The sequence below is a fragment of the Onychostruthus taczanowskii genome, unplaced genomic scaffold (genome assembly GCF_017590055.1).
Source record: "Onychostruthus taczanowskii isolate IOZ18803 unplaced genomic scaffold, ASM1759005v1 scaffold22, whole genome shotgun sequence".
Taxonomy (NCBI): domain Eukaryota; kingdom Metazoa; phylum Chordata; class Aves; order Passeriformes; family Passeridae; genus Onychostruthus; species Onychostruthus taczanowskii.
Window position 1 is genome coordinate 8133380 of NW_024499462.1, and position 15174 is coordinate 8148553.

At 41.1% G+C, this 15174-nt stretch overlaps 1 protein-coding gene across 2 annotated transcripts in view; it reads left to right on the top strand.

Moving 5' to 3' along the window:
- Window positions 1–506: 506 nt before the first annotated feature.
- The window catches only part of RASGEF1A (RasGEF domain family member 1A), a 149605-nt gene continuing 134937 nt past the window's right edge, over window positions 507–15174 (top strand). The window contains exon 1 of one of the 2 annotated variants that reach the window (XM_041405015.1): window positions 507–975. The gene's annotated coding sequence lies outside the window, so the exon portion shown is untranslated. The remainder of the gene's footprint in view (window positions 976–15174) is intronic. The other variant, XM_041405012.1, reaches the window with a different exon arrangement.

Here is a 15174-nt window from a genome sequence, read left to right on the forward strand (position 1 = left end):
ACTTATGCATACAAGAGGTGTGAGTGCATTGGAATTATTAAGCCATACTTTGGAGACTTACGGTGATTAGAAACTAGCTGTGTTTGCCCAGAGAAATCTTTGCCATTTAGTGCGAGTAACCCACTCTAACAGCTTCATTTTTCCTCCTGAAAATTATTTTGGGAATCCCCAGGAGGGATTCTGTCTTTAGCACCAATCTCTGATCTGCAGAAACATGTCCTGAGATGATAAACCAGAGAATCAGAAATTATCCCAGCCTTGTTCTCCTAGGAGCAACCAAGAAATGTTTCTCTCCCCAGTTTATCTCGTGTACAATTTTGTGGCTCCAAACATCTTCTCCTATTTTTTTCCCCTCTGATGCCAGAATTACCGCCCTTGCCCTCGGTTTCCCACTCCCAGACAAACAGCCTATAAAATTGCTGCAAGGAGCCAAGTGCCGCTTTTCACACAGCCACAGACTTCCTTTGCTGAGCGTATTCTGCACAGAGCATCCGCGCCAGCCTCCAAAGGAGAGAGAGGATAATGTAACCGCCGAAATGCCGAGGAGTTCCTCCGAGCACCGACTACAGAGGAGACAGGAGCAGGGAGGCTCCGGAATCGCGGAGTGCATCTGATATTAGAAAGTAACTTGGGGGCAGCGCGTTGCGAGGCCGGGCAGCGGGCGGGCCGGGAGCCGCCGCACATGGTACAGCCCTGCCTGCTCCCGCTCCGCGCTCCCGCCGCTCCCGCCGCTCCCGGCTCCCGGCTCCCTCCCGCCGCCGCCTCCCCCGGCTCTCCCCCGCCGCAGGCTGCAGAATGGGACACGCTCGCTCCCCGGGCAGCCCGCCGCTGTCACACCGCGCAGGCAGCCCGCAGCCCGTGCGAGCAGCGAGCCCACTCTGCCGTTTAGGATGACTCACTGGAATCTGGCATTAATTCCTCTTTTTCTGGTAGTGGACGGAGAACAACCAAAAAGCTACACTGGACTAGACCAAGGTAAGAGATTTAAGTGTCTTTTTTTACCCCGCAGCCCCCCAAGGCTTGGAGGGTGCCAGGCTGTGTAGGAAAGCTGGCACCGGCACGAACTCATTCGGTGTGTGTGTGAGCACCTGACATTACATGCCATCATAGTGTCTTTCTGGTGTCAGCCCTGTGTGCACCACCCAGCCACCCCGGGGGGACGGACGGCAGGTCAAAATACAGCCTAGTGACTGCCTTTTCTGCCCTTAACGCAACTTTTGCGGCTGCACTACCACCTGCTCCCGTGGATACAAGAAGCTCCTCAGTTTTGCTAAATGATGAGGCTTTTGTGTTGTGCTGCTGGGAATGGAGCGTACCAGGCGTCTGTCATGGACTCCTTGTGGATTCATTCCCACAGCAGTTGTTTCATCACTTTAATGAGTTGAAATTCCACCGTCCCCAGAAACGCTCCCCTGTCATTCCCCCTCTCATCTCCTATAGATGCGATCCATTTTCGGGCTTTCCAAAAGTAGTGCTCACTGGAAGCACCACAGCAAGTCTGCTGGAGCACAGGCAGTGCTGCACTACATGTTCTGTCTGCATTCCTCTCTGCCGTTTCTGCTGTGAATCAAAAATTCAGCGTTGCAGGAGGGTTTTTGCAAGGACAGTAAATGTCTCTGGCACAACAATTTAAAGTAAAGGGAGAAGGTGTTTCTCCCCATTCTGAAATCCTGGCAAAATACTCTTCTTGCAATTTCTGAGGAGGTAGAGTATTTCTAGCAGAGTTATCTAAGCAGGTTTCTGCTGGGGCTGATTGACAGTTTTCGTTCTGATTTTAATGGAAATCTTTCACTGAATGTCTACAGCTTCATTTCTGTGAATCCAATGCTTTTTAGCAAATGGCTTTCTTTGGAGGGTGACACCTTTAAAATTAGCCCAGGATCATATTTTTCTAGACCTATAAACAGAGCATCAGAGCAGCTAGTGCATGTTGCAGAATCCCAGATCTCACCTTTGGATTTTAATGGTATAACTGCAGTGGAAGACATTTGGTTTGGTTTACAGGTTTTCTGTACTGTGGAAAGAGTCACAACTGCAACTGAATTTATCTGTGTTTCCTACATTATTTTGGTGTTTCTCTGCAATATCCTACATGTTCTATTTGTTCAGACCTTCTGTGTACTGGCAATAGGTTTATTAAGAGCTGACTTTTAAACCCTTTAAAAAAAAACTGCCCTGACATTACTGCCATGAAAAGGACTCTCTGCTCAAGGAAGATGACACCTCCCACATTGATCACACCCATGGAGGTGACCAAACAGGTACCAGCAACTAACAAAAAAAACCACCACTCAACTTCCCAGCAGCCACCAAGAACCACAATCCATTGACCCAGCATGAATATTTTTGGAATGAACTCAAACATGGCACCAATAAACACTCCCCTTTAGCTGCTACCCTCTCCATGCACTCTTTAAAATAGATTAGGGGAAAAAAAGGTTCTTCTTTCAGAGAATTTTCAGGAATTTAAAACAGAGCTTCGGGAAGAGGTAGGACAACATGTTGATGTGTCAGCATGGATTCTACATAATTTTCCATCAGAATATGGCACAATTTTCCACTTGTAAAAGTGGGAAGCTTTTACCAACATTATGTTTTATTATTTCTAGTAATTTAGACTAGTGCAGAGACTTTGATACTTTTTTAAAAAATTTACTTCTTTTTCCTAGCATTTAGATATAGTGCCTGACTGCAAGGGTATCACATTATTTCCAAGGAAAGTAATTCTAAAGTACAATTCAGACAACAGATCATTGTGGTTCCATTAAAAGTTGATAATATTAATGTAATTTATTTTTAAATTAGCACCTATTTATTGTATACCAGCTCTTACTCACTTGCTAGTGAAGCACATGTCATAGTCTCTGGGGTCTGAGCAGCTATTTTTGAGCTTGTCTGGCTAATGTCTAGAATACAAAATTACCCTGTTCACAAACTGGGCTTTTCTGCGTTATTTTCCTTTCTTCTGAGACATCAGTATATTATCAATTCTCATCTGGGTGGCTCCTTTCAGGTGGAATCTTAGTCCATTCAAATGCAGACAATTTACTGTGATAACAGTTTATTGTAACTTAGCAACAAGAGCTAAAAAAATCAAGTTACAGCCATAACACATGCAAACCTTGTATTGTGCTGCCCTGTACTCAGCAAATTAAACCCTTGAGATAAATGACATTCTAGACCAGTCAGTTTAATATCATTAGCTGGGCTGGCCAGTTGCTCTAATTACAGAAGTCAGAGTGCAGGAAGCAGCTGCAAAGTCAGCACATGTTCAAGGAGCTGTTTGTAAAGCAGAAACACATGCTTAAACTTGAGTCTTTTTGTTGCAAGATTAATTATTAAGGAAACGTATGGCATTTAGCATCACTGACAGAAAAACGGTCTGGCTGTGGTCCAGGTGGCAAGACTTGTATGAGTGGCATGGGGTTATCACTGGTCTTTCTGTGAAGCTTCATTTCTGGCATAACATTTTCACCAAAACAAACAAACAAACACTTCCAATGCTATTTGTCCATGATGAGACGCTTGGTCATTCATTACTGGTGAGCTGGGAGGACAGCACAAGGGAAATCACACAATGCTACCTACTGTCCTACCTATTTTACTCAAAATAGAGAATCCACTGTCAATGAAACATGTTCAGGGAGCAATAAGATGCAGAGCTGATGCTCTGGAGCCGGGAAGAAACGTCCCTAGGACAGAAACATGCTCAACTCTTCGATCTGCTTGAGCATAGAAGACTAAACCAGCCACAAACAGCTGAAAGCAGAGTCAGATAGCTGTTCTGATGGGTGGCCAGGGATCCCCTCAGCTCTGAGTTTTACATCCCTCTTGGCATTTCACCTCCAGAAACTGAATTCAGGAGAGGCAGGAGCTTTGCTGTGATTAGTTAGGTGGATTCAGTCTTATAACTGATTTCATTTAGAAAAGAAAGAAACCATTTCTTTAGAAAAATGTTCAACCATGTTCTTCCCCTCAAAAAGAGCTTGAATAGAAGGTTCTTCAGTTGTCTGGTACTGCTGTATATTTCATTTGAACATAAAGCTCCACCCAAAATGAAGATCTCTAAACAAATCAACAAGGTTCATTAGGAATGAACAAGCTCTTGATAACAACCTCCAGAAAGTATCAAATCCATTCCAACTTCTTGATAAAGCATATTCTGCACAGACGCCTGAAAAAATGGATTAAGTTTCATCTCCTTTGAAACAACCACACTTAGCCACTTTCACAGCTCTCCATTAATGTCACTGGAGCTCTAGCAGCTGTAGATTTATTCCCTGCACCCTGAACAGAGCTAAGGTTACCTCCTCCCCACAGCATAGTACTTTGTTGCAAGGTAAGCCAACTGCACTTACAAGTGACATTTCAAAAGTTTTTTTGTTTTGGTTGGTTTTTTTGGTTTTCTTTTATTTTTTATTTGACTGGGTTGGAAGAGACCTTAAAGATCATCGAGTCCAACCCATGCCCTAACACCTCAACTAAACCATGGCACTGAGTGCCACATCTAGTCTTTTCTTAACACATCCAGGGATGGTGACTCCACCACCATAATTAATCATAATTAAGATGGTATTTCAAGTCCTATTTTTAGAATAGGGAACACTTGGCACACTTGTTACATTGCTTTCCACAACCTTCTTGCAACATGTTCTCATCAATTAAGATCAAATCGAATCTTAGTCTAAGACTGAGGATGTTTATAGGGGTTAAAGTAAGGCACATATGTCATGCAAAACAGGCATCCAACCCTCGTGTTTAGGCATTACCTTCTGAGGAGAGCATTTTTCTTTGAGTAAAGAAGTCTTAGAATGATAAGATAATAGAATTGGAAGGGACCCATCAGGGCCATGGAGTCCCACTCCTGGCCCTGCACAGCAGCCCCCCAAGAGTCACACCACATGTGCCTGGGAGTTGTTCAAACACTTCTCAAACTCAGCCAGCCTTGGAGCTGTGCCCACTGCCCCGGGGAGCCTGTTCCAGTGCCCAAACACCCTCTGGGTGAAATACTCTTTCCTGGCATCTTTCAAACTCTCTAAGTTAGTGATGAATGTTCTTGGCGGATAAGAACTACTGCTTTCTTTACCTTCAATTCTTGCATTTCCCAACAAACTTTATCACACTCTTTTAGCATTTTCAGTCCAATAGAATTGAACCTTTGACCACCTGCACTGGTGAAGGGTACATCCAACTGAAACATAAAGGAGTAAAGCAACAAATGTGTAGTGTATCTCAGTATATATATATGGAAATACTGTCAGAATCTAATATAAATACAAGGTAATATGTCCAATTTTAATCACAACTGACTTTCAACAGACTTCTTCAAAATAAAATCAAGAAATTCAGGTTTCTGTTTAATTATTTTGTTAGGACTAATTATTTTTCCATTAAAATCTATATTATTTCTGTATTGATTTAATCCAGTGGTCTGTATTTTCTCTACAATAAAACAGAGATGATGCAGATTCCAAGGCACCCTTTTAGTACTTCCTCAAACAAAATAAAAACAATATTTTGTTCATCACAAAGTAGCTTTTCCCATACTCAAAGTTTGTCAAATAATCTGGGTGTTTGAAAACTGAAGTCTTTAAAATATGAACCAACAGGAAAATACTTTTTTTCTTCTCTTTCAATAACATGTGAAAAGTCTTTTCACTCAATATCAGCTTGCTTTTTTCATTTGATTGTAATTCAGACCTCAAAAATTATAAGGAAGCTAAGTATGCTAGAAATGTATTCTCTTTAGGTTTTGAGGCAATCTCATGACTGAGTTTTGGCTAGTTTAGGAAAGTTGTGTTAGAGACAATCTGTGTGAATAAACTGACTGTCCAATGGGAAACATTCCTGAGAGCAAGGAATACACTCTCTAGAGCAGTTCTCCCAGATGACACTTCTGAAATGGATGTTAGACAATCTGAATTTTCAGTTACGCTCATCAAAGTCTGTGTGGCTTTCCCTTCCTATTTCTCCTCGTGTCTTTCCCAACCTGTTCACGTTAATGGTGTGTATTTCAGAAAAATGTTCTTATTCCTTGGGGCACCAGCAGTGTTGGGTAGCATTTAGTGAAACATGCATCATCCAAGTGAGCTGCAGGTTATTCAGAGGACACAGCAGGATCCACACAGTGAAGCAACAGAGTAAAAGCCAAGTAAATTGTTCATTTATAAGGAAACTTGGAGCTTGGAGCCACATGTTACTCAAAATCATTAGCAAATGATTTTTTGTGTTGTAAAGATGCTGAAGGTTTATGGGACAAGATCAGTGCATCAAGATGTACAAAAGAACAAAGTGTGTGGTGGTAAGAGAAAATAAATGAGATATATAACTCTCTGTTAAAGACTTCTTTCCAACTTTTGTAATGAAAATACTCAAGTTTTTTTCCTAGGTTGCAAACATTTCAGATTCTGTCATGAAACTCAAAACACTCAAAAATCCTATGAAACTGTGTGCTGTATACACACACATGTGCATGTGTGACACCATAAAAGTTCAAGATCCTAAAGAAGCCGAAAACCACTGTCAAAACAGAAATACAACCACAGCTTTACTAATCACATTTGAGGCAAGGTTCTAGGAAAATAATAAATTTAAATAGGCATCCTCACATAGATAGAAAAGAACATGGAATCTTTGAGCTGAGTAGCCTTTCTTCATTTCCTAAACACCTACAAACTCTGCCTTCCTCACAACTTTACAGTCACTACTGTGTCATATCTAATACACTGAATATATAATAAACAAGAAAATATCCCGTAAAACTCCAGGACACAGTTCAGGTCATGAAACACACAGGTCCTGCCATGGACGTGGTTCAGGCTCCCTTCCTGGGGACACCACCGGGGTGTGCACAGCAGAACAATGCCCTACCCTGCCAGGAACCACCTGGAACTGTGCATATCCCATTTACTGCTCTTGGAGAGCAAAACAGAACAGAACTGGGCCAGGACAAAACTAAAATAGACAACCTCCATGTTACCAGGAACTGCAGAAAGCACCTGCTATGTCACAGTTGTTAACTTCTTTATGGCCAGTGACTGATTTGAGAGGAAAGGAAGCAATACAGAAAGACCTGCACTTCCAAGAAAGCCAAATATTGCTACAGCTAGTTTCTTCAGGAGAGAAATGAAAGAAAGAGTTAATTAAGCCCGCTGTCTGTGGTGTGAAATATTAACCTGACATTGGTGTTTATCCCATGTGAAACAGCTTTAATGATTTTATTTACGCCTTACATTTATCTCATTGTTTTGCTCTCTGTCCTCCATTGACACTAGTATTATTACACTTTCAGTGGTAGTAATAAAACAATTACTGAGCCTCTCTGCTGTTTAATGGGTTTGAAACCTCAGGAGCTGTAAATAATTAAGTTGGATTTTTGTGCTTGCAATGAAGTTTGATGAAAAAAAACAAAGAAAATAAAAACAAAACTAGCAGAAAGATCCATAAATATTAAAGTCAAATGGGACCATTGAATGAGTCTGACTTCCAGCATATCACTGCAACCCTGTCATTTCATCCAATTTTACCTGTGTCAAACCTAGTATCTTACATACCTAAGGCCATTATTATAAAAATAGTTTCAGATCTCAGAAATGATAATACAAGCTACAAGTGCAGGACCTTACAGCTGCTGATCACAACAGAGTGGGATCATTCCTGTCTTTCACACCACCTAACCTAAAGCCCCCTACCTTGCAACACATTCATCCTGTTTAAATGTGGCAATTTAATCTCAAAATGCATTTCTCACAGAAAGATAAGAGAAACTTTAGAAATAAAGAGAAACTGGTTAGAAGACCTGAGCTAGAATTCAACAGAGATGACAGGCACTTCTACCGCTTGTTGTTAAAAAAAACCCCAAAAACTTATAATTTCAGACATCTCAGGAAAATTGCAGTCACGCCACACTACTAATTTTGGGAATTTCCTTCCTGAATAATGTTCTTTTTCCTCAGCATTGTTTCTTGGATAACATATTGGGGAAAGAGGCATAACTGCTAAGTTTAACATTAATCAAAAGATTATCAGTGTTGCACCTCAAAAGGTAAATGTAAATGTTAACTGTGCAATCTCTTGCAAAGAGAACTTATAAAGTTATCTGGAGCCAAATACATACATAACATAAAGGATTTAAAAAATGGAAGGCTGGCTTTTACACAGTAGGGAAGAACAGGACAAAGTGAGACAACCCTGTGCAGCACGAGATTTAAATAGTGAGATTTACAGAGGAAACTCCTCAGTTCCCTCAGCACTCACTACAGCTGCCTGAAAAATGTGTTTGCAGAATTGCTTTTGCTAATGAATAAAATGAACACAGCTGGAGCAAGAAAGGGAGCAACAGAGCACACATGGAAATGAGGGAAAGAAATAAGGGAAGGGAAAGGGAAAAAGAAAAGAAACAGGCATTTTCTCCATCATTACTCTCAACATTTCTGACACTTATAATGGATTTAGAGACGAATCAATAAAGAAATAAGGATTAAGATACAAATGAACACAAAAGAAAACAAATACAAATTACAGAATTGTTAAGGTTAGAAAAGACCTGCAAGATCATCAAGTCCAACCTTTGGCCAAACACTACCTCGTCAAGTAAACCATGGCACTGAGTGCCACATTCAGTCATTTCTTGAACACTTCTGGGGATAGTGGCTCTGCCACCTCCCTGGGCAGCCCGTTCCAGTGCCTGACCACCCTTTCTGATGTCCAACTTGCTCCTGGTGGAGCTTTTCAAGCTACACCAGGGCAAGTTGGACATCAGAAAGAATTTCTTTCTGATGTCCAACTTGCCCTGGTGTAGCTTGAGGACATTCCCCCTCATCCTGTCACTGGTTGTCTGGGAGAAGAGACGGACCCCCTGGCTACACCCTCGTCTCAGGCAGTTGTACAGAGTGATGAGATCCCCCCAAGGCTCCTTTTCTCCAGGCTAAACACCCCCAGCTTCCTCAGCTGCTCCTCACAGGACCCATGCTCCAGGCACTTCACCGTCTCCCTTCCCCTTCTCTGGATACACTCCAGCACCTTAATGTCCTTCTTGTAGTGAGGAGCCCAGAATGGACACAAACTGAATGAAACAAAGTTCCAAAGACAACATTTAGGTGATGTAACAGATGACCCCTCCCCAAAATCCAGGGCTGTCTTGTGGTTCATTACTGTGGGCAGGAGCTGGAACGTATCTCTTTAGCTCTCAACCTTCTGCCAAGGCATCTGCCCCTTCAGCTCCCAGTCCTCGTGCAATGGGAGCAGGAATAATGCCTGCTGGAGGTGAGCTGGGGTAGGGATGGGCGCTGATGCTGTTGGAGGCCAGATACCACAGCAAAGCACGCTTGTCACTCTGACATTAGTTTATGGCACACCACAAAACCAATTCAACACCTTTCATCGTCCTGTCAATCACATTCCGAAGCACTGCAGGACAAATGGATTTTCTCTGTGACAATGGGATAGGGATCATGAATTCTGATCCTTCTGTTGAGTAGTTCAGTACCCATAAATTGTCAAGACAGCAGAAACCACAGGGCATTTTAGTCTCACACTGCCAGTGCACAAGGGTGTCCATCCAGGAGGAACAGACTACAATTCTGTCCTGCGGCAGTACAGAACTGTAGTCTGCTGAAGAAAGAAATACTGAAGAGAAGAAATGTGGGTGCCACTATATCACTAGTATAAAAGTGGAAAGCTGTAGAACTGAGTGGGGATTTGATTTTCACCTGTTGTGACTCAGTGCCATGCTAAATCATTACAACCTCTTTTCACCGAACATCTTAAATTGCCAGAGCCAAGATTTCTATGCCAGTTAACCTGCTGGGCATGAGAACTTCTGTGATACTAGCTCAGCATTTCAAGTAAGGAAAACCAGAAGAAAAATCAACAGAAAAACAACCCAATATGTATTATTTAATCTATCATCAATGTACAGTCACTAAATAATAGCATTGTTTTTATCTTCAGATCTGTACTGTTAATTCACAGTGACTAATATCCCATTCATATAATACTTCTTGATATGTTTTGACAGCCAGAAAATCACTCTTTTGCCTGAAATCAGGAAATAACTTATTTTCTGAGGTGAAAATGTAAATACAAGGCACAGCAGAAATAGCCCAGTCATCCTTTGGTAAATATGAAAATTAGTGTTACACACATTTACTCTTCATTAAGAAACCTACAATCATACATGTTTGTGAGTACTAAACTGCTTAGAAAGTAGAGCCTAATATTGCTAAAATGTTGTTACTGTTATGACAGCACAAGTGGGACAGGCACAGAAGAGAAGAATAAACAAAACTTTTTCAAATCACAGATGGTATGGGAATTGTCCCAGAAATAGGATAGCAGTAGTAAAGAAATTATGTTTAAGGTCCCCACTGTGGAACACAGACTGATGTCCTGTAAGTGGTATCAGCCTTCTGTAGTGAGTCTTGTGTAATGGTGTGTTAGTAGATCCTGTGCTTTCATCACCCAGCCCTCAGTTCTGATCACGGCCCAGGCTCTGACTCCAAACTGCCAGCTCTCACCCCTGTGAGTATAAATAACCAAATGTCTCCAACAGGCCAGGCAGCAGCTGACTCCAGGGTTTTAAAGATCAATAATTTCTTCTTAAAAATCAATATATTTGTAACTGGTGTAAAAGCCTCCAGCCTAAAAATGTGCTTAAATGGACAATCCAACAGGGCTTTTTTCCATGGCACATGAATTTTAGCAATGCTCACACTTGTCAGTTTTCAGATTGTCAGAAGGCCTTTTATAAGGGATGGGGAATTCTGAAGATTAATTCTGCTCCTTTCCAGGAAACCTCTACTTCATCATCCCCTATTCACAGTTTATCACAGACTGTGGATACTATTCAGCTGTGATGACTCAGGTGCATTGAAAGAGGAAAAGTGTGTAAGCAATAACCAAACAATGGCATTTTGCTGTGTCAAAGGGAAGTGGGCACGGTGTGCTTAGCTTCCCTGAAAGGAGCACTTTCTTTTAGCTCACTCTGTTCTCCAGCCATCTCTGTAAGAGTCATCACTGTTTCAGAAAAAGAAGGGATTGTCTGTAATCCAAGAGAAATTGTTCAAGCTAAGGCCCTGCCCCCACTTGTATAAATACTTGTGCAATAAATAAGTATCTAAGTGAGTGGAATCACTTGCTCTTCTCCTAGAAACTATTTGTTTGGCAAGCTATGCTACATTTAATTTATTATTTATAGACCTAAGCTTTCACATCATAATGAGCCATATCAAGCAGACTTGAATACTAGTGTTTGAAATACATTGAGAAATGTATTGGGTTGAAAAGAATTCAGATAATTTGATTTCCCTTTGTGGCCCATCTTTTACTGTGTCCACAAGCAGCAATAAATCAGAATAACTGCTACCTAAAGAAAGCATTAAAAGAAAGGTTACAGCAGGATACTGCTCATGCAAGCAACAAGTGCCTACATGAAAATAGCTCTAAGTGTTGCCTTTGGTCAAGTTTTTTAGACCAAGACAAGCCTCATAATTCCCTTGTAAGAGGGGTTCACAGAAAACAGGCTAGGGAGTAACACAGGACCCACAGGAACTCAGTTTCCTAAAATTAGGTCAGCACTGGTCTAAAATTAGATTCAATGTTCTGCTGACCGAACTGAAAAGAGGAGGAGAAAATTTTAATCACAAATTCTTGAGGGTGATGCAATCTTGCTGGAAGTCACCAAGCACAGGCCTCAAACTTGCACAGTGGTTAGCTCCTTCCTCTTCCCAACACTGCTAAAACTCATTGGAAACCTGAACACAAACAAAACTTAGAAATTAACAATTGTTTCAAGTCAAACATGGAGCACTATTTAGACAAATGATTACACTCTATAGTTACACGGCATTCACTATAAGACTTATTTATCTACTATAATTAATTCCTCAATTAAATTGTCTAATGAAATTGCTTTTGTTGGGGGGCATGGTGGGCTGTGAAACTAAAAATAGTAAAAAGAACAACACACAAAACCATAGCGTACTTCAATTCAAATCACCCAAATATTACAAATAAATTGGTGGAGATTGTAATTACAATAAAGTATGCAGTAGCAACCTTGGAACATACTGAACAATGATCTTGAACAATAACTTTCTAAAATCCATTCTAACCATCTATTGTCTTACAGTGCAGCAGATCTGAGGTTTAGAAATTAAACTCTGGGGAGAAACAAATGCTGCATTCTAGTTAGAAACAAACTGACCTTGTACTACAGAATCACCTGAGCAAAATATCTAGACTCAAGCAATCAGAAAGAAGGCAACATAAAAAACAATGCCCACTTCTACCTTACTAGTATTGCAGGACTATTTCAAAATATTTTATTATCAGCTTGTTTGACCTACAGTAATTGTCTGATCTTCAGCAGATTGCATTCCTACCCAGTCCACTTCTCATTCCTACCCAGCCCCACTGAGGTCACATTCCCTGTGCATCCCTCTGCAGAGGTGCATGGGCTGACTCAGGAGGATCCTGCTGGCTGCAGCCAGCAAATGCAAAAATCCAGAATGATGTCCAGAGCAGCACCTACTGCACTCAAAGTCCAGAAAAGCCATTTTGTGGATTGCCATAATGTGTGAGGATATTGGAAACTGCCAAGGTTGTAAAGCAGACCTTGACAACTCTGGGACAGAATTTCCCTGTGTACCTGGGGAACAGGCTAACTAGTGAAATGTAGGATTTTGTTGGTTTGTAGACATAGTTACTCCAGAAGCTCAGCATGAAATAATCTAACCTGAATATATCAAAGACTTGGACAAAAAGAATTGTTCAATTTCTCCAGCACTACAGTATGGCAAAAGAAAGGCCCATCCAGTATAAAAGTCTAAAAAATTTCCTTCTCTCAGTCATCTAACATCAGTGCTAGTTCATGGTTAATAAATGACAGGTTAGGAAATAAGATCCTGGGCTACTGGCCTGGATCAGCCTGGAATGGGGATTCTTAATACTATTGTAAGCACTGTTCAGCTGGAACTGTAAATTGCAAGGAGTGTGACTCCCTCATTGTGCAGAGCTTGTACAGCACATCAGAAGAAGGTTAATGAATGCCAGGATGAGAAGCACTAATGAGACAGCAAACAGGGCTTTGAAAAGATCTGGCTTTTGGCAACCAGAGAAACACGTATCTTCTTTTCATATGATCACTGACTAGGAACTGAATTCCCAGCCAGGTCTCTACTGAGGTGCTGAGTTGTGGGGGAATCCTCTAGCATGTGCTGCCATAGCTTTTGAGGCTTTACCATACAGGTCCAAATGAAAAATCACATTATTTCCCTTAGTGTTCTCCAGGGGCAATATAACGGGTACTTGCAATGCTGATGCCTTTAAGCTTTCACAGCAAACTTCCTTGTGCAGGCTCATTCCCTGCTGTGTTCCAAATAGCTTCTGTGAAACCAGGAACAAGCAACTGCTTAAGGAAGGGACAGTCAGTGACAATGGATGCCATAACCAATCCGTGCAAGGAAGCAGCATGCCAGGAACAGCACCATGTGTACAGGCATTTATTGCAGGTGTGACAGCCTCAATGGGCAATGAAGTGCTAAAATGCATGCTGCTTTATCACAAACTGCTGGGGATCTCAAGTGCCAGTTGTGCTTATTTTCTAAAACTTCTTGGGTGAAGAGCCTGGCAATCTGCATGGGGTATTTTGTGGCTGATTAATTTTATAGATAGTGCTAGGTAAGAACTCTCTAACTCACTGAATCCAATAGAAATTTTAATCAAACTCTAGTTGCTTGCTGATTTGGAGACATAGGGTGCCACTTTATTGGCTTCTATAGACTTCTTGCTCTCCCTGTATAGAAGTAGTTTAGAGAAACCTTCTGGCATACCTGTTTCTTTCCAGAAGAATGGACCTACGCAAGGGCTTGGCTGAAAACCTCATACAAAAAGCAATTTAAGTACAGTGCAGCTCATATATTAATACTCCCTTTTTTGGTAACTTTCCAACATGATAGCAACTACAAAAAGAAACTTCAAATTTGAAAACAGCCTCCATACCGAAACACAAAATCATAGAATGACAAAAAATACTGCTTGTCATGTAGACTACTGACCAGATTGTGGAATGTTACAAACAATCCTATCCCATAAGCAGCCAGCTAATATTGCAAAATATGAGTGAACCTGTGCCTATCCCTTCAAGGAAATGTGGAACTGAATGAGGACTTGTAGGAGATTCTGTTTCAGCATCATGATCAACAAATAATACTGTGTGGGCTCCTGGGTCTGCTCCCTTTCTATAATCTTCATTTTTCTACAATCTCATTGTGTAAATCAACAAAAGCAGCTTCTGAGCCCCTGTTCACAGTATGAGAACAGTAACTACAGGAATCCAGTGAAGCTCTGAAAGTCATTCTCCAGAGGCGAATCTCCTTTTGTCGTCTGATGCAGCATCTTTGTGCCCAGACTCATTTCAAGGTATCTATGCTTCAAATCTTACAAAACCATTACAATTAATAAGTTTTCTTAATTCCAGTTTTAGATTCAGTACAATTTCCCCTCTATGGTCTGCACAAGCCCATAGATTCTTTCAAAATCAGGGTTTTATCCTCTTGTGTTTGCAAGAGTTTTGGGCAGGTATTTTTGTGCTTTAATGTTGGCTACTTTTTCCTACATGGCATGTTATATGTCAGGGACAAAGAATTAGCTTCTCTGAAGGGTTTGGATTTTTTTTTAATTGGTTTTAAGTTACATTGTGCACTGAGGACACACACATTTATGGAGTTGCTGAAGTAGGGGAAAAAAAACTGTTTCAAACCAGGACAATGGAGATTTTTTGACAACACAACACATAAATGAAATGTTATTTCTATGGCTATTTTTCTTATCACTGGATACTCAAACAGCAGCCTTGAAATAAAACTTAAAAACTCAGAAAACCCTACAAACAGCAAAGGACTTACTTTGTTAATCAGCCCTATAGAAAGCAATGGAAAAAAAACTTGTGCTCACTAAAACTGATAGATATAGCTCATTAACTACACTATACTACTTCTAACAAAATTACAATTTTCTGAATTCCATGCCTTTCCCTAAACTAGAGCATATGATTCCATGGATATTGTACAGATCATGACATTACTTTAGACACATTGGCTGCTCTTCCCTTACCACTCCCAGAGCAGAGGCAGCACGGAAATTCCCTTGCAAACGCACAGGTTGTGCCAGCCT